This window comes from Callorhinus ursinus, unplaced genomic scaffold (genome assembly GCF_003265705.2).
Source record: "Callorhinus ursinus isolate GAN/ISIS: 27379988/994484 unplaced genomic scaffold, GSC_fseal_2.0 scaffold10, whole genome shotgun sequence".
Classification (NCBI taxonomy): Eukaryota; Metazoa; Chordata; class Mammalia; order Carnivora; family Otariidae; genus Callorhinus; species Callorhinus ursinus.
In genome coordinates this window covers 84699772-84724281 of record NW_027397072.1, presented here as the reverse complement: position 1 = coordinate 84724281, position 24510 = coordinate 84699772, and the positions used below count along the sequence as shown (strand labels likewise).

The following is a 24510-nucleotide window of genomic DNA, read 5'->3' as shown; positions in this document are numbered from 1 at the left end:
AACTAGATGATGGTGAAAACACAGGGTAAAATATTGTGCATTTTAAGAGTATGTGTGTCATGGGGCGCCTGGGTGGCTCAGTCGGTTAAGCGTCTGCCTTTGGCTCAGGTCATGATCCCAGTGTCCTGGGACCGAGTCCCGCACCGGGCTCCCAGCTCGGCGGGGAATCTGCTTCTCCCTCTGCCCCTTCCCCCTGCTCATGCTCTTGCTTGCTCTCTTTCTCTCTCTCAAATGAATAAATAAAAAATCTTTAAAAAAAAAAAAGAGTATGTGTGTTCAAATAGATAGCTATCCCTTGTTAAATTCCTGCCTTTTTTTTGGACACAGTATAAAACCCATATGTGAGAAAACAAGGGTGTGTGGAGAAAGGGGAACCTCTTGGGTTAGTTCTTTACCAAACCCTTAGTTAGAAAGGTTCACTATCTCCTTTATCTTTTGACTTTCCCTTTGAGAAGCAGCCTCATCTTCTTGCCAAGTTAATGGTTGGGGAATTTAATAGAATTTTCTTGATGCATTTCATTTTGTGGCTACCTTGTAAATCAGGAAGCGATGGCTTTGGTCCCATTTCCTCCTGGCTGGGCACCTTTCATTTCTTTTTCTTACTCCCTCAGCTCCCTCCCTCTGTTCTCTCCCACTTCCTCCCCCACATCCTTTCTTTGTGCTCCCCCCTCTGCACCTCTCCTCTCCTCCCCTCCTTAGACCTTAAGCCCACAGTTCCCCTCCTGGTGGTGGGGGTCTAGCCAAAAATGACTGCTAACCTCTCCTCACCACCTACCCCTCACCACCTGGGTAAAGTGTCCGTTCTCTGTGCTCTGTTAAAATGCCTTCACTGCAATACCAACGAAATGTCAAAGAGTCGGTCAATGCCGAGGTCACGTCCTGTGTGTCTGGAGAGTTTCACTGGTGAATTTGTGGTGCCTTAAAACCTTCCATGTTTTCATAAATTACACTGATCCAGCACCATAAAGTGAGTTAGAGGTTAGGGCCTCTGGTTCTACGTAGGTAAGAGGTTCGGTTCAAGGGGAAGTTGACAAATACGGTAACATCTGGATTTTGTCAAATGTCACCAATTATTTTTCAACTATTTTCATTCAGCAAAACCAAATCTTTCCCTTCCTGGACTTTCTAATTCATGTATACTTTAGGTGAACTATAACCTCTGTGTTTCTACTACATTTGCACTTAATACAGCCAACTGTGTGTGTGTGTGTGTGTGTGTGTGTGTTTTTAATGTCCAAGAACACTTTCAGAGATTTTAGTAAGCCTCTTTTAAAAGTTTTTCTTCCTCTTGGGCCCCCAAACGGGAAATCGTATCTTACTAAGGGTAAACAAATTTTATCATTCCAAAGTTCAAGTGTGGTTTCATGCCAGCATGCAACATGATTAAAGAGGTTTCTGAGTTTGATAAAATGTGCTCTGATCGCTCTGGTTCAAAGTGTATATACGTGAAACTCCCAAACAAGTTTATATTTATCTAGGTTATTATGCATACATACATAATTATATCCTATGTATACATAATATGTACACATTCATAGCATATAAATAATTGTATACATAATTATGCACATTATAATCATCTCTATATACATAAATATATTAAATAATCAATATATTATACATAATATATATTGCTTGATGGGGACCACTCCCTTAGATTTTGCATGCTGGGAGGCTCAATACTCTCCTTGCAGAACAACTCCACAATTCTGTTAACATGTTACTATTACTCAACACCTATGTACCTAAAAATTCAAATTAACAATTTTCCTGCATAGATATACAGATCTTTGTCAAAAACCATCACCCCTCTTTTCACCTTTCATGGTGTCTCTGGAGACTATAAAAAGCATGACCAAGAAAAGGCAGATGGATCATCAAATACACAACCTTAAGTCAAACCCTGCAGCATTCCATCAAGCCTGTCTCCTAATGACCCTTTGCTCCCTTAAATACGGTGATTTAATCGGAAATCTTTGTGCATCTAATCAAGTGGATGTGGTTGTTACCACGTACTCCAAGGCTTGAATCTAATCTTTGCCCTGCTTTAACAATCCAGCTGACTGGCTAGCTCCTTCCTCCACAGCTCATCTCTGAGCTAGGACAAGATACAGGTCCTCAATTCAGCCCAGCTGGAAGATTCTGAGGCTCCTCCAGCAAGTCTATGATTTCCTGGCCGAATCCCTTGGCTGGCAGGTTCGTGGAAAGTGATTCTGGTCAAAATGCTCCCTTTTTATGTGTGCCAACAACACACTTAGGAAAAGGTTCGCACTAATTCCTGAGCATTCCTTTGTACTCTGGAGATGTGTGTGCTTAGACATGCGTACACACACACACACACACACACATGCACACATGCACGCACACACACACAAAGGTACACACATACACATACAGCACATAAAACATTTTCTATCCATTCCTATGTGTCCATGAACCCAACATGCCTTTCATTCCATCCCACGAAAGGGCCAAAAGCTGACTTCAAAATTTTAGCACAATTATTCCAACCTTAAGAAAGAGGAATGTCACTGTGTGACCTGGGGCCCAGGGCTACCCCCAGGTAGTTTGAATTTTGTAATCCCAGGGAGGATTTTGTTCTCCAATCCTCCAAGAATCTAATTCTTGTCCTCTTATCTCCCCTTTCTTGTATGGCTAACAGCCGGATCTTTGGATCTTTGTCCTCTGAAGCAGTTATCAAAAAGGAAGGGAGAGGCAAATGCTGGAGAGGAGTGGTATTTGTTCACGGGTTCCAAGGAAAATCATTCACACTAATGCTTCATTATTAGCATTTGTTTCCTAAAAGTCCTGAGAGCATTTCCCTAGTGCTTGGCAACTCCCCACCTCCCGTGTGTCTTGCCCATGATGCCGCCCTGAAGATATACACCCTCGTTGGAAATGGCAAGAATGGAAATATAGGAAGAGGGTGAATGGCCCTTAGGATAGTTGTCTGAAGATAGGAGAATAAAAATGAAGTGAAGAAATGCAACTCATTTTTGTATGTTGATTTTGTATCCTGCAGCTTGACTGAATTTCTTTACTAGTTCTAACAGATTTTTGATGGAGTCTTTAGGACTTTCTCTAGATTGTGGCATCTGCAAACAGAGACAATTTTATTTCTTCCTCTCCAATTTGGATGCCTATTATTTTTCTTGCCTAATTGGTCTGGCTAGGACTTCCCAAACTATGTTGAGTTTCCATACACAAACTCTCTGAGAAAGAAATAAAACAATCCCATTTACAATAACATCAAAAACAATAAAATAGTCCAGAGTAATTTCAAACAAGGAAATGAAAGATCTATATACAGAAAACTTCATGACATTGATGAAAGAAATTGAAGACAGAAATAAATGGAAAGGTATCCTGTGGTCATGGATGGAAAGAATTGGTGTTGTTAAAATGTCCATACTACCCAAAGCTATCTATAAATTCAATGCAATCCCTATCAAAATATGGCATTTTTCACAGAAGTAGAAAAAAACAATTGAAAAATTAGTATGAAATCACACAACACTCCCAAATAACCAAAGAAATCATGAGAAAAAAGCTAGAGGCCTCACACTTCCTGGTTTTAAATCATATTACAAAGTGAAAGTAATCAAAACAGTATGGTACTGGCATAAAAACAGAGTCATAGAGTCATAGACCAATGAGAGCCCAGACATAGACCCATGTATATACAGTCAGCTAATATTTGACAAGGGAGCCAAGAACACTCAATGGGGGAAAGGGCAGTCTCTTCAATAAATGGTGCTGGGAAAACTGGATATTCGCATGCAGAAGAGTAAAAGTGAACCCCTATCTTATACCACTTACAAAAATTAACTTATAATGGCTTTGAGGAAATTAAATCATTATCTCAAATTAATATCTGCACCCCCACGTTCATTGCAGCATGATTCATAACAGCCAACACATGGAAACAACCTAAGTGTCCATCAATGAATGAATGGATAAAGAAAGTCAACACAAATGACCCTTGAAGGCATTATGCTAAATGAAATGTCAGATGGAGAAAGACAAATACTGCATGATCTCACTTATATGTGGAATCTAAAAAAGCTAAACTCATAGAAAAAGAAAGTAGATTAATTGATGGTTGCCAGGGGCTGGGGGTGGGGGCAGTGGGGAGATGCTGGTCAAAGGGTGCAAACTTCCAGTTATAAAGTGAATAAGTTCTGGGGATCTAATGTCCAACATGGCAACTAAAGTTTATAACACTATATTTTATATTTGAAAATTGCTATTAGAATGGATCATAAGCATTCTTACCACACACAAAAAAGGCAACTATATGAGGTGATGGATGGGTAATTGATCTTACTGTGGTCATCATTTTGCAGAGTATCAAATCATCACATTGTATATTTTAAACTTGTACAATGTATATATGTCAATTATATCTCAATAAAGCTGGGGGTGGGGATGAAGCAAAGATTCACAATTTTAAAAAGAAATGAGCAAAACAGGAAACTGACATGGAATAATAGGCTGAACAAATCAAGATAGACATTCCTTTTTTTTTTTAAGATTTTATTTATTTACTTGACAAAGAGAGAGAACACAAGCAGGGGGAGGAGCAGAAGGAGAGGGAGAGGGCGAAGCAGCCCCCCCACCAAACAGGGAGCCTGACCTGGGGCTTGACTTGGGGCTCGATCCCAGGACTCCGGGACCATGACTCGAGCTGAATGCAGACGCTTAAAGACTGAGCCACCCAAGTGCCCCCAAGATAGATATTTCTTAATAGAAGCTTCTTTTGTTCAATCCATGATCTTTGGGCTTGTTGAAGATCAGATGATGTGTCAGGGTTATGGATCATAGATTCAATTGTCTTTAAAACACTTGCCTACCCACTGCCTGACTTCTTTCAGTCCCAGCCTAATGTGATCAGCTTATAGGTTTTGGTGTATTAGAACTTGAAGCAAATATATTGAAGTGTTAAAGATTAGTGACTACAATTAAAGGAAGCGGTTTCAAGTTTGCAATTAATGATCCAAGTTACTGAGACCCATTTGACTCACACTCTCTGAAATGACCCAAATACTGGTTCTACTTGACTAGATTCTCCCCTGAGTACTCAGTGAGAAATCTGAACTAAAAACACAGTTTTCAGGACGTGTGGGTGGCGCAGCTGGTTTTAGTTCAAATCCTGAGCTCAGGATCATGAGACCGAGCCCCGCATCTGGCTCCACCCTCAGTGCAGATTCTGCTTGGGATTCTCTCTCTCCTTATCCCTCTGACCCTCTCTCTCTCTCTCTCTCTCAAATAAATAAACAAATTTTTAAAAAAACCTCAGTTTTCATTTTTGAAATGTAAGCCTGGTGACTGTACAGTTATGACAATAAGACAGAAAACAGCATCCAAACGCAAAATCAAGACGTACCATCTGGTTTTTAAAATATTGAAATTCCTTGGGACACCTGGGTGGCTCAGTGGGTTAAGGGTCTGCCTTCGGCTCAGGTCATGATCCCGGGTTTCCGGGACCGAGTCCCTCATCGGATCCTTGCTGAAGGGGAAGCCTGCTTCTCCCTTTCCCACTCCCCCTGCTTGTGCTCTCTCTCTCTCTCTCTGGTAAATAAATAAAATCTTTTAAAAAATAAAGTACTGAAATTCCTTAACCATTGGTGACAGCAACTTTGCTAGCTCCCCACATGTCCCCCTGCTGCCTTCAGATGCTTAGGTGCTCCCCAAGAATCTCCTGACTGCCACATCATCCAGTCAGCTGCACCCAGCAGTAACGCAACAAGAGCCTCCGGACACACACTTCTATCTTGGTTGGGCAGCCATTACCATTAGTGCTGCAAATCTTTGAACATTGTTCCCACACAAATCCTGGTGAATTCCGTCTTTGGGAATCCTGGTTACTACAATTCAAAAAAGACTGAGTGGAACTGGAATCAGGCTACTCAATCATGAGGTTGCCACATGAAGCAGAATACAACAATTGTGAATTTTCATCAAGAGAGATAAAAGTAATTTTTTAAAAAAGATTCAGTTTTGGGGCCCCTGGGTGGCTCAGTCGTTGGGCATCTGCCTTCGGCTCGGGTCATGATTCCAGGGTGCTGGGATTGAGCCCCGCATCCGGCTCCTTGCTCAGCAGGAAGCCTGCTTCTCCCTCTCCCACTCCCTCTACTTGTGTTCCCTCTCTCGTTGTGTCTCTCTCTGTCAAATAAATAAATAAAATTGTTAAAAAAAAAAAAAGATTCAGTTTTTTAAATGTGGGCGTCTGGAAGCCTGAACATGGATCATTAAGGGAAAACTAGATGCTGGGTAATATGATTTAAATTGTTTTTTGGCTGATGTCAAGGAAGATGGCTGCACCCTCCAATTATTAGCTTGGTACTTCTGTGAAAGCAGAATGTTGAGCTGGGAATGATGTGTCCACTTGGATGGCAGACACTTTTGCCATTGTTGTCATTGTTGATATGGTGGTGTTCAGAAGATGGGGAAATTTTCCACAAACTGATGGAGGGGGACCCCAGCAACCATTGTATTTTTCAGCATGGGAGCCCCAGAAGTTTCTGGTGTAGCATCCCTTACCTCCCACCATACTAACCACTCAGAGGCAGAACCTAAGGCTTTAGGTTGTTGATGGAAGGTAAAGCAGCAACGCAAGAATGTGGGGAAAAGACTGGACAGAGAATCCAGGAAGTAGAGGTTATATTCCAATCCAGCCATTGAATGTCTATGAGGATTTATTATTTTGTTAAAATAATTTTCCTTTTTTCTGATCAAAAATTATATGTGCCCATTATAAAAAAAATCCAGAAAAGTATAAAGCACGAAATAAAAATTACCCAATTTTCCATCCTCTACAAATGTTCACATTCTACTGGGCATCTCTGGACAGCTGTCTCCAGTGAGCACGTGTAAACACACAGCAGAGAAGACACTCTCTTACGTCAGCAGAATCCTGATTTTCATGCTATTTGAGAATCTGCTTTTTTAACTTCATATATGTTGCAGATATTTTACTTAGTATATATAGCTCTATTTCATCTTAAGAACTGAATTGTGTTCAAGTTGTTACATTGTTGTTAATGTATAGTAATTCATTTAAATAAAACTCTAGATGAGCCTTTAGGTTGTTCCCATTTTTTCCTACTGTGGGTAAGTCTATGATGAAAATCCTTGCATCTAAACCTTTTCAGAATTATCAGGCATCTCCTTAGAACAGAGCTCTAGAAAAAGAGTACCTGCATCAAATGGCAGGCTTGTGTTAAATGTTAACATTGTTGAACTGCTTTCCAGAACTCTGAACTGATTTATACTCCCACCCACTATGCACAGGTCTTGCCATTTCATTCATTCATGCCATCGACATTGGTGATGGCATGAATGAATGCTCAAACTCACAACCCTGAGATCAAGAGTCACATGCTCCACCGACTGAGCCAGCCAGGTGCCCTAACTAATGACAACTTTTGATTTTTCCCAATCTAGTAGAAAAACATGACATAATCAGTTTTAGTTTTATTTGCATTTCTTTTATGATGAGTGAGGTCGTGCACATTTTAATAATGCCATGGGCTCTTCCTTTGTTGTTGCGTGGTCCCTTACCAGCTTTACAAAGTTGACCCACTCTCCTATTGGATTGTTTACCCTTTATCATATGAATCTATACATCATCTATTTTCAGGATATTAATACTTCATCATAGCGATTGTGAATATTTCCTTCAGTTTGTGTTTACCTTTCAACCTCCGAATGTGGTATTTTCTGCCACCCAATGTTTTCTTTTACAGTTTCAATTTTTCGTGTGTTCCCTTACCTCAATAGTATGAACAGAGTCCCCTGGATGAGTTTCAGCACCTGACAATGAGTTGGACGTCCAGCTTCCAAATTCAGAGACCGTGTGTTTTACTTGGTAACTCACCACTCATTCTCTGCCTTGCCTCTTGAACCAGTCTCCACTCCCGTCCGCAAATTCTCTTCATAGTGCTAAGCAGATCAAAATAAACCTATTCCTCTCACCATAGTTCTAGAAGCCCGCCATCAGCACTTGGCCAGGCCGGTGCCAGGGCCTGGGGTCACAGGTGCCAAGAGTGACTCCGACATGGTCACAGAAAATAAACATCAGTTATCACAGCAACAGCTGTTGAGCTGTGCTTCCAAGACTTCTTTCTCACTTGGGTCCACATGTCTTGAGCGGCACACATGTGCTGAGCACAAGCTGATGTCCCGGACGGACGGCAGTCTGAAAGGTTAGCCCTCCTGGGATTTGAAAGCTGCTAGTTGAAAGCTGTTTGTTTCTTTGTTAACGGTTTCAGCTACGTGAAATAATAGTTTCCAAACGGGACTGGACCCAACTTTTAATACTCCACCAAAGCGACAGAGTGAATAGAGAGAACACAAGGTGATTCAAAGTCAATTAGAGGGGTCAGGAATGAATCACTAAACATGGATTTCATCTGGAAATTTCTCCTTAATATGGCAAAAACAGAGGTTTTATATGCTAAGGAGAAGCCACTGTGTGAAATGAATACCGAGGGTCGTGTGTAACGACGGAGCACCTTGCACTTACGAAGCAATCTGAACGGATTTGTTGAATGCACAAATGCACAAATGACCGAAGGAACAAAACTCTCAAAGTACATTACTGTTGGATAGAGTAAGACTTCAATAATGTACCTACAGCATTTCAAGATAAAGGAACACAAGGGATTCTGCTCTCTAGTTTTTTCTTAAGTGAGGATGTTTTAAATGCCTTTGAGAATAGTTCTCCGATGGAGAAGTTGGATATGGAAGCAAAAATTCCTGAGAACTACCTGAGCAGCTTTTTTCAACTAAACATACTCTTGCTCCTTCCAGATACATGGTCCCACCTCCCCGTTCCTCCCTAATTTGGGGTACATTTAGCTAATTCCACCTACAACATACTAGTCCCTGATTAGGGCTAAGTAGGGAAATGGCCTTCTTGAAGCATCGTTCTCCTGCTCTTGGAGGACGAGGAGCTCATCTAAACAAAAAAAGATAAATGAGGTCAGCCCCCCCTCTTGGCCTGGACCAGTGTGGACAGCATGCTGTGGGCGCTGAGGCCATGGCAAGCTCCCTGAGCGTGGGGCCAGGGCTCCTCCCCGGTTCTGCCACTGGGCCTGGCAGGGGACCAGAGAGCATTCCATGTCTGTTGGATTGAAAAAATGACAGTCTCACCGCCCCTTCCAGAGTGTTTACATAGGCAAGGTCTTAGAGATAATGACCCTCACAGTGTATCTTTAAACAAACTGGTTTCTGCTCCCTACCTGGTATTGGAGTGTTTAAGGTAGGGAAATATTCGTGGAACTTCTACTCTTCTGACATTTGTCTTAACTGAGCCACAAGGGTGGGACTCTTCTGATTCTTAAATTATATTCATGCATGTTTATTCTAAAGAGTATGAGATCGGGGTGCCTGGGTGGCTTGGTCAGTTAAGCACCCGAATCTTGGTTTCTGCACAGGTCATGATCTCAGGGTCATAAGATGGAGCTCCATGTCGGGCTCCACGCTCAGCAGGAAGTCTGCTTGAAATTCTGTCTCCCCCTGCCACCCCTCTAAAACAAATAAATAAATATAAAGAGCATGAGATGACTTAACGAAGAAAGCAAATATTTACCTCATGCCACCCAAGTCTCCATCCACCAATGAGCGGATCTACAAAAAGTGCTATATCCATACAATGGAATATTATTCAGCCTTAAAAGGCAGAAAAATTCTGACATCTACAACACAGATGAACCTTGAGGACATTATGCTACGTGAAATAAGCTGGTGTGTTTGTTCCCAGCTCTTTGTTCCCTAAAACCCTTGTGATACGAGCAAAAGTGATACAAGCAAAAGGAGCATCTTTTGTTACAGTATTTAGTTTTTGTCCTCAGTTCCTGAAATTAGCTCCTTTGGAGCATCTTTTGTTATTCATAACCAACCCCTTTCAACCACATGTAAGTTCAAGTTAATGAGGTGACTTTTGGAAAGCCCCTAAGGATTGAGGGGGAGAGGGGAGCTGGTTGCCAGGGGAAGCCACCAGGTGATAAGAAGGTTAGAACTTTTAGCCCCACACCCCAACCTCTGAGGATGAGAGAAGGGGGTTGGACCTTGACTTAATTCCCTACGGCCATGATTTAATCAATTGTGCCTACATAACAAAGCCTCCAGAAAAATCCCAAAAGGATGGGGTTCAGACATCTTCTCAATTGATGCACACATGGAGGTTCTGGGAGGGTGGTGCCCCTGGAAAGGGAGGGCATAAAGATCTGTACCCCTTCCCACACACCTTGCATCTCTCCCAACTGGCTGTTCCGGAGTTGAATCCTTTATAAGAAAGGGGTAAACATAAAGTGTTTCCTTGAGTTCTGTGAGCTATTCTAGCAAATTGCAGAACCCAAGGAGAGGGGCATAGGAACCTCTGATTTATAGCCTGCTGGTCAAATGTCAGTAGGGAGCCTAGCCCTGTGACTGGCATCTGAAGTAAGGACAGTCTGGTGGCTCTGAGCCCTTAACCTGGGGGATCTCACATAAACTCTAGGTGGACGGTGTCAGAATTGAATTGGATTGTGGGACACTCAGTGGGTGTCACAGAGTGTTGGAGGACCGGATGGTGTGGAGAAACCCCACACATTTGGTGTCAAAAGTGAAGTGTTGTGAGCATATAAAGGAAAAAATTCGTTTGTTCCCTCCAGACAGTGACAAGAGGGCAAATCCTGTCGGATTCTGTTTGCATGAGGCCCCGAGTGTCTTCTAACTCAGGGACAGAAAGAACAGTGGCTTCGAGGGCTGGAGGTGGTGGTGGGGGGGAGGGGATATGGGATGGAGCGGGAAGGGGTCACTGTTCAGCAGGCACAGAGTTCCAATTTGGAAAGGCCAAAAGTTCCAGAGGCAACCGGTGGTGAGGGTTGCACAACAAGGTGAGACTTACCACTTAAAATAGTAAATTTCATATTATGTATATTTTACTACATTAAAAAAATTAAGACTAGAAAATACATATTTACCTTGCAGTTTTCCCCCAGAACTTGTAACCATAAACCCAGGCATTTGGGGCATTTCAAAATAACCTTTGGAAGTCCAATATAAGTCAGGAAGTTCATCATGCTTTGAACAACTCATAAAACAATCTTGCTTTACAATTGGTTGGACAGTTTGGCCTTTTGAAATAAGGTGACACCTCCCTGGATCCTAAGGAAGGCAGGCCCACTTCGGTGGATCTAAACCGGGAGAGCTGGACACACTTAGGTTGACAGGAGACACCACATTAATAACACTAATAGCACATTAGTCATCTGGGAAAGGAGTGAGGAAACAGGAGACAAATGATTCTTTTCCTCACTTCCTTTGTGCTGTTTAGTTTCCACTTTATGAGTGAGCAGCACTGAAGGGTCGGCTACCTCAGCTGTGGGAAAGAAAGCATCTATCTGCTGAGGGGCAGGTTGGCTGAAAGTCCGCTGTCTCTCCCGTCTGCCTTTTCTGCCCACGAGTCAGGCTTTAGGATGTCAGTCCTAAAGGACTGCAGGAGGAAAGCAACTGGCACTAAAGAAAATAGAACAGTCCCGGCAGCCTGGGTAGTACCTGTCGACTGGCCAGCCTCCTGCTCTTGGAAACCCCTGTCTTTGGGTTCAAGCTGGATCTGCCTTCCTACTCTCAGACTCCTGCAGCTTCAAGGTCCCCACAGCCCCCTCTGTAGGAAGAAGAATAAACAAACAGAGTAGAATAACTGTGGAATACTGACATTGAACATTAACCCCATGCTTCCCAAAGATTAGCTTACCGTAACAATTGTTATATGTGTTCCACATGTCCACCGAGAGAAGGGGACAGACAACATGGCATTTGCAATTGGGAGATGTGAGTTTCAAGGCCACATGTTGCCTGCCCAGTCTTTACCACAATGCCAGCTTCCTGCCCCCCCCCTTAGACAGTGTCTCACATGTCATAAGACCTCAATAAATGGCAGGTATGTGGTGATTAAAACATGTGCATCGCAGTCTAGAAATGCAGGTTACAGGAAATATTGCTTGATCTTCCTTAAAAACAACTTCATTAGGATGCGGGGTACCCACTATCACCAGCATGGTAGGACATTCCTTCCTTGGCATTACTGGGTTGTCCCCTGTCCTTCGTGACACCAGAATCTGGAGGCTTATGTGGCCCGCACAGGGAGCACCAGACAACTCCATCATCCAGGGCAATCCCTTGGCCACATCGGCAGCAGCAGCACTGTCTTCCCCCCGCCTCAGAGAACCCATCCCCCCATTTTCATTCACAGCTCTGTGGGGTGAGGGCTAGGGGTGGGACATGGGACCAATTCTCCGGCTCTAACGGCTTCCGAAGATTTTGATCTTTCCCCTCTGCACCAGTTGGGGACCCAGGCAGAAAGAGATGCCACACCCAACAAAGGTAATTGGAGGAGAGTTTTAACAAAGGAACTATTTACAAAGGTATGGGCAGCATTTAGGGAAACCACTGAGGGACGGTGCAGAACCCTGGAGCTGGCAACTGTGGGAAGTCATGATGCCCTTTATCCTTAGGTCAAGGAGAAGAAACTGCTACCAGAGCCCAGAAAGGCACCCCAACGGGTGCTATGGCCTTCCCCAGAAGGAGACAACTAACCCGCAGCATCCCCGCAGGGAAGATCCAAGCACCAAGGACCTGACCTCACTGTCCTGTCTTCGGATCTCTTGCTGGTTCCTTCTATCAGCTAAACCCAAGCAGAAGCCAGAGAACAAAGAAGCCCTTTGATACTTGTTCACATCAGTCACCTGGGCACAGAGCAGAGGGTCAGGGGTGCCAAACAGAAGACGTTCCTCTGCCCTTCTATTCCAGGAGTCCTAGCGTCACCTCTTGGGGGGACAGGGAGGGTGAGGTGTTTCCAACGGTTCCACCACATGGTACTTGTAAATGGTTTTAGAATTATAGGCTTGCTGACCAGATGACAGCCCATTATCTACAGTAACAGATGGAGTACTCCTGGGTGTGGCTTCATGTATGATACGGGGGCTAGGAAGGTCCCCCAATTCTCCTTCAGCTTCTAATGAGGGCTCAACATGTCACCAGTTAAAGTTTCATCCCTTTGATTGAAAATGTGGATCCCTGCTGGAGCACAAGTAACTTTAGGCAAAGAATTACCCAGCTGCTATCAACAATGTGAACCATGGGGTAAAGATTCCAAGAGCAGATGTGATAGGAACTTGAGGGAGAGAAAGAAAGCACACAGCATCTAAATTTTGGGGGCAATGCCAACCTGCTGGCATATTGTTGTGCAGCATTCTGTGTGTATTTTTGTTACGTGTCTTGAAGCAGAGCGATGGGCTGGATCCAGGGGATCTTAGCTGAGAAGAGCTTAGGCTGGTTCTCAGCCCCCACGTCCTTTCTTCTTGCACCTGTGCTAGTCAACAGGACCCTAAGACCCCAGTCATTACTGAGTTGGCTTCCTGACTGGGTAACTGGGTTTATTTCAACACCCAGACTCGTTCAGCATAAGCCAAGTTCAAAATGAAGAGAGGCCTGGACTCTATCACACCAACAAATGGTGATGCTATTTTTCAGGTTGAAACTTTCCAGAGCTGTTCACAGACGTATTTATACTATGGGATGTTTCTGCAGCCTTTCTCGCCTGTTTACGATTCTGGGAAGTGCAGACAGAATGTTTATGTAGAGATTTCAGTGATAGCAAATGAAGTAGTTAGATCACGAAAGGTATTCATTTGAAAACAAGGACATGGCAGCAGGTATCAGGCTCGTCAGCCTAGCTTCTGTAGATAAACACTTTGGAGGCAACACATTTCATAAATCACTCTCCCTTGCACCCGTGACACACACTGGGTCCACATCTGAGGACTTCTCAGTATAGAAAAACAGGGCTCTTTCCCCCTTGCTCTTCCCGGCCTGCAAGAGTTAATGCTGCTCTATGCCCTTTTTCCTGAAACGGTTCTTTCCAGACTTCTACCTCTCCTGATCTGCTTCCTCCTCTGATAAGAGCTTTCTCTCCTGATCTGCTCATTCTTCTCTGGCTGCCTGATTAGCTCATCTTCCTCTGTCACAGAATCGACTAATCCAACAAGGGAAAAATCTGTGTGGGGTGAAAGAGACTACTAGCTCCCTCCAGCTAGGGGCAGGTGCATAACCTCCCCATGCCTTCCCACCCCAGGGAGGGTGAGGAGGAAAAGGCAGTCCGAGCCGCAATCAGGCTAGGTGGGCCTCACTGGCCCTGGGGACAAATGAGAGGCACATACTTCCTGCTCCAAGCTCCGTGGTGCCAGGGCCTGGCGCTGAGCTCAGGTGGTGGGGAGAGGGACCCCATCCCACTTACAAAACTCAGCTCAGGTAGGTTCCAATAGTAACAGAACCAGCTTCACAGAAAGATCAAGCCTGTCCAATGTGAAGCAAGGAGCATTGGTGATGATGACTGTTGGCAGCAACAAGAAACGGCATCGACAGTGACCAGGAGGGAAAGATGCTCCAGATTCAAGGTGAGGGGTTTAGGCTCACACGATGTGTGAATACTACATATGATAGACTGTAAGCTCCTCAAGGTGAGGCTCTTTTATTTTGTTCAGAGCCGAGGCTCTAGGATCTAGCCATGGGGCTTGGAACATGGAAGAACCTCAGTGAATATTTATTTAAAAAGAGAGAGAGAGAGAGAGAGAGAGAAAATGAATAGTACTGATGGATGAAAGAGATCTCATGACCCCAGGGGCAAAAACCCTGTGAGCATGGGCCGGGGAACTGAGATGCTGGCACTGGTGGAGGCCCCCAACCAGGCTGGGGGCCAGGGAGAAGCTCCTGGGATGCTCAGGCCATCTGGGGGTCTCCGTCTTCTTGCTATCCTGTGCCTACCAGTTTCTGATTCCTGAGGGGTCGACTCAAGGCCTATCTGCTGAATTGAATCAAAATGTTTGTTCCAGACCCGTATGTCCTTTGGTTTGGGTCTCTGAGTTTTGGGCAACAGGACCAAGAAGAGAAGAAAGTGCCACATCCACAACAATTCTCCCAGTCACACCTAGTCCTGACCACAGCCCAGATCCTGGGCCACAGCCCCCAAAGGCAGATGCTGTTCCCACCTACACATGTCTGCTCCGGGGTTGACTCTCAGCAGGCATGGTGTGTCACGTCCCACCCCACCCCAAGACTGTGTGCATGCAGTAGGACCCTCTGAAGGGGTGGGGGTGAGTCAACATGGAGGAGGGAGAATGTCACACTGGGATGCTTCCAACAACTCTTCCTGGAGGTCAAGGAAGAACCCCACAGGTGGATGGGCCCATACACCAGCCTTGATAGGCCGCCAGTTATGAGGGCCTCAGTGCCTTGCCTCAGGCCTGGATTTGTCCAAGAGGAGCCCCTTCAAGCCTCCCCTGCACTGACCTCTTCCCTTGTGTAGGGAGACTCTACACCCCCACACAGGGGCTGACCTGAGGTCAGAGTCACCCTTCTCACCAGATGTCTGCAGGGCTCAGGCCTGTGAGTAAGCCAGCTGAAATCCGAGGAAGGTGGTTAGAGCTAACACAGACGGAGCTTTAGGGGGACCATCCAGGAAAAGCTCTGGCCCCCCAAGTTCCAAAGAACAGTCCAGAGGGTTGCTCAGCCTCTGACGCCAAGCTCTGTCCTTGGGTGGTATCTGATATAGAGCCTTATCCTGGAACAACAATTCAACACAAAAGCTATCAAACCGGTCCTAGTCATAGAGGGGACTCCCCTCTAGTGTTTACATGCAGAATGGTAGTCATTAGACCATTAGGGTCCTTCTCTACCTCTAACCCTTGGAGTCCAGTAGGAGGGGAACCCCTCTTCCAATTACACGTGTCAGTGGTATGTGCTCCCCTATTGCACGCTCAGGGTTAGAGGCCATTCTTTAAGTCAAATATAATAAAAAAGCAAGGCATCTTCAGGACATACATATTCTTTAAATACATACATATTCTTTAAATATAAAGCCTTTGTTACGTCCTGGCCAGACCATAAACTGGGACATGTTAGGTCAGATAAAGGTGATCTGGGTGAATGGGTATTTTCTGTCACTTGTATTACTTAAACTTTCTTATTTACAGACTCCTCTTTCTCTTTGTGCCTTTTTTTTTTCTTTTTTTCTTTCTTTTTTTTTTTTTTCCCTCTCTTCTTGACTTACCTTTGCCTTGATGGGGTACTCAGGGACTCAGCATTCTACATCATACTGTTGATATTGGCATGAGAAAAAATAGCTGCTGACCCCAACATGGGTCTTTCCAAAGCCTGGGGAGACCCCAAGGAACTCTATAATCCTAAAATAAATTTGGGTTCATTAATGCAGAAACACAGAAAGTTCTCTTCTGATTTTCAGAAATTGGGTTTTAAATGAAATTAATGTTCTTGTTATAAAAACAATGCAAGATCATTGCAAACAATTTAGAGATGACATATAAGCCAAAGAAGAAAATAACATCAGCCATAATCCTATCATCCAGGCAGAAGGACTTTTCCACATTGAACCCTTATCCTTTCAGAATGTATGTGTGAGGGAACTGTGCGTACGTCAGGTTTCCCTTAAAGTTGACCTGCCTTTTTACTACCAATATGCCATAACATGGTCTCTGTTATTAAATATCCTATGGCATTTCCAAAGATTGCAGTGTGTCCTTTATGGCAATACTCTTCTTCATTTTACCAGTCTCTGTTGTTAGTCATTTTGGTTGTTTTCAACTTTCCCTAATTATTGAAAGAGCTGCAGGAGATGTCCCTGGAGCTGTATCTCTGCCCACATCCCCGATTCTTTCTCAGGATAAATTCCCAGACATGGAACGATTTTTGGTAACACAGATAGCAGTTGCCAAGCAGCTGACCCTGCTTGGCCTTCCCCCACCCCCAGCCACAGATGCAATGCCTTCCAGAAATAAGAAATTTAGGGGCAAATCAGGTATGGTTGCCCCCCAAAATAGTCTTCTCTCTCCTCTTCTAACATATGGTTTTAAAAAGCTCCATAAGAGTTCTGTGATTTGTAGTCCAAGAATCCCCCAAGTCATGTGTGAGTGGGGAGGATGGGGAGAGAGAGCTTCTCTAAGTGCACTCCACTCCCAGCTTCCCCGATGCCCAGCATGAAGCCGATCCCTTAGAATCTTCCCTGGAATCTTTTCCACCCAAACAAATACCCCAAAGCCAGGGTAGAGGGTTGATGTGCTCCTTCCAAGAGGCAGCGCTGAAAATCCACACCAGGTCACACAGACACTGTGGTGTGGCTGGGGGTTGGGGGGGGAGTCTCCTCCCCCTTCTGTGCCTCAATGCCAGCCCCCTAATCTGAGGAAGCCACGGGCAGCCCGCCCAGAGGCTCTGCCATTCGTCTGATCAAGTGAGATACCTTCCCAGCACTGCGGCTTTCTCCTTCCACTGCTCTTTGGGATTGCTGGAGTATGGGCAGGGCCTGGGATGTCCTTGAAAAGGGCAGGCCAAATGGGGAGCTGGCAGCCCCTGCCCATCTGGGGGCCGAGGCTCCTTTAATTTGGATACCTTAAAAGGCTCTCGGGAGCAAGGGGCTGGGTTCTTATCTCCCGAACTCTGGACGGTGCCTTATTTATAGCCCTGCTGACAAGAGGCGGCAGCCGGCCAGCAGCTGCATACGCAGTTGGGGCCAGCCCAGAGAGCTTGGCCCTGCGCTGCCGCTGTCCCTTTTGGTCCGGCTGCAGGAGAGAAGGACAGAACAGGTAAGCTTCCTCCTCTCCCAGGCCACCCTCCCTTCCCTGTGTCCGCACAGGCTTCGCTGCCAGAGGTGCAGCCTTCGTGCCCTGGGAGGGAGCTCTCTGGCACTGTGGACCCGCAGACCCCAAGCGCAGACCCAGGCAGCCCTGGCAGGGGGCTCCCGCCCCCGTGGCTGCGCTGCGGGGAAAGAAAAGAACCCCCCCTCTCCAAATCTACAGCAGGTGCCTCCGGGAATATAAAGAACATGGAGAGAACCCTTTGCTCACCTGAGTGGGAATCAGGAATTACACTGAGTTTTGAACACCAGAAAGCTTTTTTTTTTTTTTAAGAGGAAAAAGAAAAAGAAAAAAAATTATAAAATAAACATTGGAAGGGGGGGAACCACAGTGTTCGGGAGCTTTTGCTGCCTGACAAAATTTCCGGATGGCCTGGGGGTGAGGAGGCAAATTACTGACGAGTCTGATTATGCTGGAAAAGTATGTTTATACAAGATGACTTGTTACGGCTGATGGTTCAAAACGACAGATAGCTGTTGTGTGCTTAAAGGAAATGCATTAATATTTTACTAATTTCTAGAGCAGGATATGAGCAAATGCACAGTACTGAGTAATGCTGGGGCCAATTGCATAATAATGTTAATACCGATAGGATGACATATTATGATAATAAATGTCATGCATATAAATATCCTCTAGTTCTACTCTATGCAAGGCACCTTATAGGTCCAATCTAATAAAAAACATATATATTATCGGATCAGGTTTTTTTTAAATAATTCTGAGGTCAAAAGATAGTATTAACACCTGTGTTATCAGCTGATGTTATTTTATCACGTACTTGCTCTAGATAGGTTTGTTCTTGTTTTATTTGTTTCTTGAGGAATGTTGTTTGAATTTTGTTTTATTGCTAGGTTTATAACTGGATGTACTGTAATCAAATCTATTTCATTTTGAGATCCATCCAATCTTACGAGAGTTTTTGTTTTTAACGAAGTAGCCAACTACTCAACTCATATGATGACATTTTGGAGGCCTTTTCTAATACTAAGAAAATATTTCAATGTATAGCCTCCATGAAGTGTTGCATAGTCTCCCCGAAGCAGTCCCTGACTGCTCACTCAATCTCGCCTGTCTTTGAACACGTTTTGCATATATTAGAATTCATCATCCCATTTAGTGCTTCCAGAGTTCTCCATTGGTTCCAGATCCCTGAGGCTAGGCCACGTCATACTTCTCTCTGTAATCTGAGAGCTCTTAACACAGGGACCTACACACTGTCTACTGGTGTCTAAAATATTTCATATTTAAAATAGGTGGCCAAAAAACTGAGTTTAAATCATCCTCTCCCCACCGTCAAAAAAACAAAATTCAACTGAGTAAACTGGAAAGATCTTACTGGTTTTATTCAATGATTCATGAATGGGACAGCATCCCATCCTGCAGACAGAAAGGAGCCCTGAGGCGCTGTACAAAATGGAAGACTTTTATAGACAGAAGGGAGCAGGAACAAGAAAGTTACACCAGACAAACAAGTGGGCTCCTTACTGTAAGGTCACTTTAGAGAATGGCAGGGGTCTATCAGGCAGATGACCTAACTAACGCTGATCAGGTGATTCCTGGTTGACTGGTTTAAAATTCCATTTCTGGAAGAGGCCAAAACTGTAATTAAGTTAAGTCTGTTTGGTGACATGGAGTTTAGTATAAGTGACTCCATTTGGGGCCTGTTCTCTTGTTTTTAACACCACGCAAAAAGAGGTGAAATTTATTCATAATGTTTATATTTTCTTTTGTTTTCTCTTACTGTACAAATACAAGTTCACCATAGAAAATACAGACCAGCAGAGAGAAGATGAAAAATTATGTGTAGTCTTACTACATCTATTGTTTATCTTAACTATTTCTTGATCCTAAGAGGTCCTTGATTTTAAGACCAACCATTAATTTAATACTAGCTTTACAAGAGAGGAAAAAACATTCTCGCTATGTTGTCCAGATGGATGTATTTTAAGATGCATCCGAAAACAGAAAATTACATGGGCGAACTATAAATTACAATTAAGAAAGAAAAAAATATGTATATAATCAGGTTATTTGGTAATCTACTTTTTGTTCAACTTATGATCAATGTCCTTTTACCATGTATTCAAACTTTAATTCTTTGAAAATTAGTCATCCTTGTATGACACTGCGACTTCTTTCATTTAGCCAGAATATTAAAATACCCATAATAGTTGGGAATAATACTAATGGGAAGTTAAAAAAACATAAATTGCGCTTCAGATAAGCAATTTTTATCAGAATATAACTAGTTTTAAAGTACAATCTGCTAACTTCTACACTATTAATGCAACCTACTGAATAGTAAAAATGCACAATCATCTCATGCCTTGATCTACATGACCCCTAAAAACTTATTTTACTGATTTTTTTCATTATCACTGATTCATCACCCTTTTATCATTTAGTCTCCAATGTACCCAAATAAGGTTGAAAAATAGAAAGGAACTAACATAAGTTCTGAGCAATCAATTTGATATTTGACAAGATGTATTTCATAAATATCATTAATTATCTTAAGTGTGCTTTAAAAATTAATTTTAACCTTGAGTACACTTTTATAATTTGGGGCTTTGTTGAATTTAAAGGATAAATTTTAGATAGAAGAGGAATAAAAATTCCTTTTAACAGAAGACTTTTCTTACAGTTAAAAAGTAATACTGAAAAGTTACATTGAAGTGAAACCATACCAAGCCAACCACTCATAAAATATAGTCCATGTGTTTTACTAAGAAGGCATGTATAATTAGATTTTAAGGGGAAAGTGCAAGAATTTCTTTTCGGTTTTTAGGAAGTGAGCCTTCTTTCCCTGCCCGGGACCCATCTAATGAGCATGAAATATATAGAGGAATCTGAAGAGGCAGGAGGAACTGACTATTTTAATGTTAAGCAAAAGGCAACAGAGTACTTTCTGCCTGGGCTCAGTTTTGTCCGATAAATCTAGACTAATTTCAAAATGTCAGTCCATGGTTTAGCATGAACACGAAAAAGAAAAATCCGTGATGTTTATTCTATTTCTCTCTGATTTATATCCCTTGTATTTTCTCTACATTTTAAATAGCTTGCTAAATTCGTACCGAGAGACTAATCATGGAAGTTTTTTTAAATTGCAAAATTCCAGGCAAAAATAAAGCACTTTAGTTATTGCCGACGAGTATAAAAACTGTAAAAAACCAACCAGAAGGGTCAGCCTTTCAAAAAACAATAGCTACAATTTATTGAATGAACACTCTCTCTGGGAACTAGTATTAACTCATTTAACATTCCCAGCCACCCTACAGTCATTATTATTCTTATAATTATTCCTATTTTCAGATAAGGAAACTGGCTTAGAACAGTGTTATCCACTGCAGAAGATGCAACCAAGTTGAAGGGAGTCTGGCTTCAAGGACCCTCTGGTTGGCATTAGAATAACAAAAGAGCAATCTTCAGGCCACAGGCAATGAACAGTGTTTGAATGGCAGGCATGCTCCGTGTAGGAATGGTGGGAGATATTCCTATAGGAAAGACATATATGGGTAAAGATTATACCAACAAAGGTATGGAGCCGAAAGGAAGTAAGGAATTATGAAAGCAGAAACAGGTGGGGAAGAATGTGAACAATATGGAGATGGGACTAAATGGGATTCGCCCGCAGGCTGAAGGGGGTGTCCTACGGGAACAAGATGAGCTCAACGAGTGTGTGTTGGGCAGGGAGGGGTAGCAGTAATGATTTAGGGACAATTCTGCTCTTTGTTGTCTTTGAACATTTCTATAAACCCACGTTTTGTAAGAGGAAACGAAGAGGTGTCCTGCGGCGCCTGGGTGGCTCATTTGGTTGAATGTCTGCCTTCAGCTCCGGTCCTGATCTCAAGGTCCTGGGATCGAGCCCCGCATCGGACTCCCTGCTCAGTGGGGAGCCTGCTTCTCCCTCTCCCTCTGCCTGCCGCTCCCCCTGCTTGTGCTCTCTCTCTCTCTCCTCTCTCTCTCTCTGTCAAATAAATAAATAAAATCTTGAAGAAAAAATAATGAAGAGGTGTACTGGCTCCCCAAAGTAAAAAAAAGAAAAACAAACTTCTCTGCCAAGAATCTGAATTGGGACTAATTTCAATTCCAAACTTAAAACAGAATGAAGCTCTGGGCTAGAGAGTTACTGGTAGCTGACCTTTGAGTGCTTGCCGTGTGCTGGGTTGTTGTGAGGAGTACACGCTTGTGCACACGCTCGTGTGATCTGCAGAACCACTCTGTGAGGAGTGCTTCCAGTTTTCTGGCTTACAGGTGAGGACAGCCTGACGCGGAGAAATGAAGTGCTCAGAACCAGTAGGTGGGGATGCTGGGATTGGAACCCAGGCAGTACGGCCCCAGGATTGACAGGAATCCGACCAGAGATTGCTGGGAAAATCTCCACTATGGAGAAAGAAACTCACCTTAAAAATGAGTGAGGGAAGTGTTTCCCGGGTGGTTCAGTCAGTTAAGCATCTGCTTTCAGCTCAGGTCATGAGCCCGGAGTCCTGGGATCGAGTCCCTACATCAGGCTCCCTGCTCGGCGGAGAGTCTGTTTCTTCTTCTGCCCCCTCCCTTCCCTACCCCACTCATGCTTCCGTGTTCTCTCTCACAAAGATAAATCAATAAAATCTTTTTTAAAAAATGAGTGAGAGCTTTCCACTTACCCTTTATTTTTCTTTTTAAAATTCTTCCTTTACTCCCAGCACCTTCTCAAGAGCATGGGAAAGGTGTTAATCTTCTTCTTCTTCTTTTTTAAAGATTTTATTTACTTAGTTGAGAGAGGGAGAGAATAAGAGAGAGAGAGCACAAGAGGGAAGAGGGTCAGAGGGAGATGCAGACTCCCCGCCCAGCAGAGAGCCCGATGCGGGACTCGATCCCGGGACTCCAGGATCATGACCTGAGCCGAAGGCAGTCGCTTAACCAACTGAGCCACCCAGGTGCCCGAGAAAGGTGTTAATCTTCTTGGTCAGACCCCTGAAAGCTAGCACGGTGCCTTACACACAGCAAATGTGTTGTCACTCAAATTAGCCAGCATGGGCAATCATCCAAGTGAGGGGAGAAGTATTCACAACCACAATGCCATGTCTAGAATACTCTCAGATGGACAAACTCTGAGGGCAGCAAAGAGGTCCGACTGAGGATCTTCTCAATAAAACAGAATTCTCAGTAACTCAGAAGGTTTGGAAATTCACAGTCGCATGTTCAACATCAGCTAAAGAATCAAATTTGGATAGAAGTATCGATAAACCCTTCAGACACTATTATTAAGAAGCCACGGTAGTGAATCCTCCAGTCTGGCTGTGAATTAGCTCCGGCAGGATCCTGGCGCCCCGCCCCAGGGCTGTTTCTACTTTCTTACAGGGCACTTCCACTGTTCCCTGGGAAGTGTCGGCAAACCTCTGCCAGCCTCTGGCAGGAGCAGCTAACACAGCTCCAGAGGCCAATATGAGCTCACTTGAACCACAAATCTATCATTTTGTAACTTAAATTAGACCGTGTCTCTTGCCCTCTCAGAACCCTCCAATGGCTTCCCAAATCACAATAAAATCCTATTGCTACGTAACCTGCGGAGCCTGACAAGATCCAGGCCCTGAAATCTGACCTCATCTCCTCCCTTTCTCACCTCCTTTCCCCAACTGTGCAAAGCAGCTGACCCACCCCAGGGCCTTTGCACGGCTGGTGCCACCAATTGATCAGGCTATCCTCCAAGAAAATCACACACCTCCTTCCCACCAATTCTAGCACCACCCTCGAACATCCCATCTAAAATTACACTCTCTAGCTCATTGCCCTGACTTATTCCTTACCCGGATTTACTTTTTTTCTTTTTCTAAAAAGATTTTATTTATTTATTTGAGAGAAAGAAGGAGTGAGGGAGGGACAAAGGGAGAGGGAGAAGCAGACTCCCTGCTGAGTGAAGAGCCTGACCCAGGGCTCAATGTGGGGCTCCATGCGGGGCTCCTTGCAGGCCTCAATCCCAGGACCCTGAGATCATGACCTGAGCCAAAGTCAGATGCTTAACCAACTGAGCCACCCAGGTGCCCCTGATTTACTTTCTTTTCAAAGTACTTAATCATCTCACACATATACACACCCACAAAGTGCCATGTATATTGGTGTCTGTCTCTCCCCTAATAACATGCGAGCTCCAATGAAAGCAGAGGTTCTCTGTTTCGTTCACTGATGTATCCCCAGCATCTGCAACAATAGGTGGTGTATAGTAGGTGCTATGTAAGCATGTGTTGAAGGCTGGAGGCTCCATAACCCAATTTGATGTATTTCATTTGAATTCTTAGAAACTCTTTTTTTTTTTTTTTTAAGATTTTATTTATTTGACAGAGAGAGACACAGTGAGAGAGGGAACACAAGCAAGGGAGAGTGGGAGAGGAAGAAACAGGCTTCCTACAGAGCAGGGAGCCTGATGTGGGGCTCGATCCCTGGACCCTGAGATCATGATCTAAGCCGAAGGCAGACGCGTAACGACTGAGCCACCCAGGCGCCCCTCTTAGAAACTCTTCCACTGTAATTCATGCCATCAGCCATCACAAAGTGTTCATGTTAGGGTCTAAGTCTAGTTCTCCGGTCCACAGCTTAAATGTCCTTGCGAAAACTCCCGGTACATCTGCAGTTTGTTAAGGGAGGACAGCAGGTTCTGGGGAGTCAGGCTGCCTTTGCTTGGCTTTTAGCCCTGCCCCTTATAAGGAGCTCAGGCAAGATTGCAACTTCCCAGAACCCCATCTGTTAAATGGGGCTAATAGCACTAACTTCTTAAAGTACTTGTGAGGACTGAACAAGGCAATAATAATAGTAACAGCAATCATTAATTGAGCAC

General features: G+C 43.9%; 1 protein-coding gene across 2 annotated transcripts in view; it reads left to right on the top strand.

Annotated features, from left to right (window-relative positions):
* Positions 1-17339: 17339 nt before the first annotated feature.
* Positions 17340-24510, top strand: part of FHL2 (four and a half LIM domains 2) — a 65439-nt gene continuing 58268 nt past the window's right edge. The window contains exon 1 of one of the 2 annotated variants that reach the window (XM_025869086.2): positions 17340-17642. The gene's annotated coding sequence lies outside the window, so the exon portion shown is untranslated. The remainder of the gene's footprint in view (positions 17643-24510) is intronic. The other variant, XM_073897920.1, reaches the window with a different exon arrangement.